Source organism: Sprattus sprattus, assembly GCF_963457725.1.
Source record: "Sprattus sprattus genome assembly, chromosome: 3".
Taxonomy (NCBI): domain Eukaryota; kingdom Metazoa; phylum Chordata; class Actinopteri; order Clupeiformes; family Clupeidae; genus Sprattus; species Sprattus sprattus.
Window position 1 is genome coordinate 58694605 of NC_137922.1, and position 5000 is coordinate 58699604.

The following is a 5000-nucleotide window of genomic DNA, read 5'->3' on the forward strand; positions in this document are numbered from 1 at the left end:
CGTAATAAGATTTTTGTCGGGAGCCGTGCCACGGTTCAACACGTGATCATGCTACACCAATGAGAAGGCTGCTTTTTGACAACAGAATGGAAAAATGGCGGCTGCCGTGCGGTTAGAAACATCGCTAAAGATAGAGGAAAACACTTGAACATCCTCAAAATTGGGCTAAATTAATTCTAATTAGTGCTGTATACATAGCTGCGTCCAAGAAGAACAATGAGGCAAATATACGATAATGTTATTTTTATGTTAAGTCATTTAGATCAAGTTTGACATACATGGGCATACACATTACTGACGATCTTACATGGACTGTGAACACCCAGCACACCGAAGAAATCAAGGCAAAGACTGTACTTCCTACGTCAGCTAAGGTGATCTTAACTATGAGAAATCATAGGCTTAGATGATACACAAACAATTCCATGCAACATTGTAAGAAGTCATTACAGAAATACAATAATCATCCCAACTTTAGAAATCCAGCGAGGGGGCTGACTTTTCCTCATTGATCTGGAGCACTCACACCTAATTGTAAGCCCTGTCAGACCCTCGTTTGTAATTGTGATTAACATTAAATAAGGGTTAAATACATTATATCAGTAAGACACAGCACAAAATACAGTAGTAATAAGGATAAGTGCAACGGCCCAGTGGTTGAGAAACACTACACTAGGACATCAAGTCTGAAATGCCATCAGCGGTTGCACAGTGAAGAAAAGCCATGTAAATGCTTGAATTCTGAAGTGTGAAGTTTGCCCTTCTCAAATGCATATGTTGATACTCATGCCAATGTGGAAAAACTTCTAAACAAGCTGGGTCTTTAAAACGTCACCTGATAGTACATGGCAGGGAAGGTCCACATAAATGTGCCTGACCTTTTATATGTTTACAATATGTAAAGGCATTTTCACTGGCATTTTCATATGCAAAAACATACTATGTGGGAAAACATTTTCAAGGTCTTCAACTCTGTTTGTGTGTGTGTGTGTGTGTGTGTGTGTGTGTGTGTGGAAGAGAAGACTGGAGAGAAGACTCGTGAAGGTGCCCAGTGTGTGCACACTCACACTCACACACATGCACATCCTCATATAGGCTGTAAGGTGAACCCTGTTTCCGTTTCAACCCGCTACACTGTCTGGCATCTACAGATGTGGCAGTCATTGCTGTAAGTGTGCAGACAGATTTGCCATGCACTTTATATGTTTTCACAGGGACTGGCAACAGGACATGTATCATTGACATTACCAAGGTGTCATCAGCTTTTGGAACCAGTGTGTTTTCAGCCTTGATCGGAATTCAAACATTTTCTGGGTGTGACTCCACAAGTGCCTTTAATGGCAAAGGAGAAAAAAAAGACATTTTCTGTTGCATGTGAGAAAGATGAGTAGGCCTACCTAAAGGCTTTTAAAAGTTTAGGTACTAACTTAAACTTGGAGCAGTCAACATTTGCATTTCTTTGCCAGTATGTATGCCACTTATATGATCAGTTGGCTGCTGATAATGTAAATAAAGCTAGGTTCAAGGCTTTCTGTATGACATCATCAGCCTTGCCAGAATTATCCATTCCCCCTACCACTGATGCCCTCCATCAGCACTGCAAAAGGGCAAACTACCAGGCTGCAATAATGAGGTCCTGTCTCAAACATAATATAAGTGCTCGATCACCTGCTGGATATGGTTGGCAAATAGAGAATGGGAACTTGCACGTCACCTGGATGACTAGAAATCCGGCCCCTGACAGTGTTTTGCATGTGATACACTGTGTTGCAAAGGTGCCTGTGAGACAGACAGATGTTTTTCTGCAGGATTGTGTTGCATAGTTGACCTATGTCGTTGCTGTAGGAACTGGAAGATAACTGTCCTGACACTGACACTAACAGTGAGGACTGAGTGTCCCTAATCTGTTATTTCTTATTCAGTTTTGTACAGTTTTATATCATATTTCATGTTTCATAAAGAGTGTTTTTATGGTTCATTAGTGTTGTTTTCATTTGTGGAAGAATGAATGAATGAATGAACAAACAGATGGTCATTGGTATTTACAATTACTGCCTTTTATTGATACATGGAGGTTTATTTGTCACATACATAAAAATACTACTGTTTTTTCTGTGCGAGTGTGAAGAAAGAAAGATCAAGAAATATTTTTCATAAATAGCAAGAGGGAGTTTAAAGAGCAGTGTGTGAAAAAAGGTGTAATTGATGTTTTATAGTCATTGTGTGTGTTCAGGATAAGGAATGCTTGAGGAAAGAAGCTCCTCCTCAGTCTCTCTGTTCTGGTCTTGTAGCAACAGAGACGTTTGCCTGACCTCAGTGTTTTGAAAAGTCCATGGTCAGGATGTTAGGAATCCTTTACAATACCTTGGGCGCTGGTAGGTAGGTCTTTTCTTGTAGGTCTCCTGCAGAATATGGAGAGATGCTCTGATGATTCGGTGCTGCAGTCACAGGCTGTACAGTTCCCATACCAAGTGATGCTGTCAGGACACACAGCTGATGGTGCTGAACTTCCTCAGCTGATGTAGGAAGTACAGTCTTTGCCTTAATTTCTTCGGTGGGTGTTTGTTCACAGTCCATGTAAGATCCACAGTAATGGGTATTCCCATGTATGTTAAACTTGATGTAAATGACTTAACATAAAAATAACATTATCGTATATTTGCCTCATTGTTATTCTTGGACGCGGCTATCTATACAGCACTAATTAGAATTAATTTAGCCCACTTTTGAGGATGTTCGGATGTTTTCCTCTATCTTTAACGATGTTTCTAACCACACGGGAGCCGCCATTTTTCCATTCTGTTGACAAATGCAGCCTTCTCATTGGTGTAGCATGATCACGTGTCGAACCGTGGCACGGCTCCCGACAAAAATCTTATTACGCTCTGAAGTCTCTAGTTCTGCATAAAACAAATCCATACAGACAATCGACTGGAAAATCAGCGACGAACTTTTTTTTGGTAACTAACCACGACTCGTTCTTTTTTATAAGCTAAAGATTGTGTAGATGCCAGTGAGTGGAACGGGCTGAAACGAAAACCGTGTTCACCTTACGGCCTAACAAGAACAGATCACTTAAAGAACCGACTGATCTTTCACTTGAATGTAGACTTTCTGTTTTGGGAAGGAACCAGCTAAGCGTGTCATTTTTCACTGGTATTTAGCAGCAAGGTATTACATTGTTACAGCATTTTAATCTACTCGTTACCATAACAAGGTATTCACAATGTATTCTCAACAGTGTGTGTGTGGGTGTCTGAGTGTGAGTGTGAGTGTGAGTGTGAGTGAGTGTGAGTGTGAGTGTGAGTGTGTGTGTGAGTGTGAGTGTGAGTGTGAGTGTGTGTGTGTGTGTGTGTGATCTCAAGGTATTCTCAACAGATTAGTTATCCTACTTCCTGGTTCACCCAGAGTTTCAGTAAGTCGGGCCGACCTTTTCATCGCCCTGACCTTCACTTGACCTCCGCTGAGATGGCCCTCTGGAACTGTCTCAAGTGAGACCCAATCAGGCCTAAAGTGAAGAAAACAAGTCTAGAACACTACATGAAACATAAAAACACTTAGAGAACATGAACATACCTGGCTGCTTCGAAATGGCTACTCGCACGAGATCTGAATGCAGAATGCTCCAAGTTCTATGACTGTCTTACCCTTAAGTACCCATTTTAGTCCTGCATCTGGCCTAGTAATTACCCCCATAGATACGAGCTTTCTCAAGATGAGAGTCACACAGTAACAACTAAATGGAGGGAGTTCTCACCCAAAATTGGGATGGACCCCCTCCTAAGAGAAGTACCTTTGCACTCTGATAGAGACTGATACCTATGTTTTAATTAATATATACAGCTGTAGAACTGAGACCATTTAACTACTCAGGCTGAGACCATTAAAATGAACCCAAACATGACAAAGAAATAATCATCTAATGCAATATTTCACTTAAGCACTCTTACATTCATTTCTCTGCCCCCAGTTTCACCCCGGCATGGAAAAGCACTGAGAGAGAACCAGACACATAGGTTTGAGATAAGAGTCTTAGCAGGGGGTGGGAAAATCCACAATTGGGACAGTGCATCTCTGGTATGTTTGTTTGAGGCACCATAAACCAACACCCAGGCCCCACCAAATGAGAAGTTACCAGAGGAAGAATGCCTTCTGTGATTTTCCACTCCTGGGATCCATTTCTGCTTTATTAAGGCAACAGCGAGAGATTGTTGTTCTAGCTAGCGAGTGCACTCTTCTTCCTCCATCTGAGATAGGGCTGATTCAGAGATAGGGGTTGAGTCTGAGATTTGAGTGATGGCCATGTAAATGGAAACATGTGTGTGTGTGTGTGTCTGAAAAGGGTTTTTCATTGTGTGTGTGTGTGTGTGTGTGTGTGTGTGTGTGTGTGTGTGTGTGTGTGTGTGTGTGTGTGTGTGTGTGTGTGTGTGTGTGTGTGTGTGTGTGTGTGTGTGTGTGTGTGTGTGTGTGTGTGTGTGTGTGTGTGTGTGTGTGTGTGTGTGTGTCTGAAAAGGGTTTTTCTTGAGTGATGGCGATGTAAATGGAAACGTCTCAGTAGAACTGTTTCCACTCGAGAGAAGCCAACAGTGGCAAAGCAATGCAGACTCAACCTTGGTTTGTTTACAGTTTTCTTGCGCTCGTCATCGTGTTGAATCAAGAGTCAAGTTGTAGCGTGTACCTTTGCATCCCTACTTGCCCCGAAGGATTGCAAAGGTGGGGTTAGAAGAGGTGTGGAGATGATGGAGGCACATTGGATGGAGTGTGTGTGTGTGTGTGTGTGTGTTTGTGTGTGTGTGTGGAGATGATGGATGGATGGATGTCATTCATCTGTGGCGAAAGTGGTTTACTTGGAGGATGCGGATGCTTGCAGCAAAGGATTGCATTGTATAGAGGCTTTGCAGTAGCCGGTAATGGCATTCCAACTCCGGACCGATTAAGATCATTAAATGTGGACCAAAGAGGTGAGAAAATACAGTGCAGGTGTGTGTGTGTGTGCAGTG

General features: G+C 42.2%; 1 protein-coding gene across 1 annotated transcript in view; it reads left to right on the top strand.

Moving 5' to 3' along the window:
• The window catches only part of ccndbp1 (cyclin D-type binding-protein 1), a 21697-nt gene that overhangs the window by 12865 nt on the left and 3832 nt on the right, over positions 1-5000 (top strand). The window lies entirely within an intron of this gene.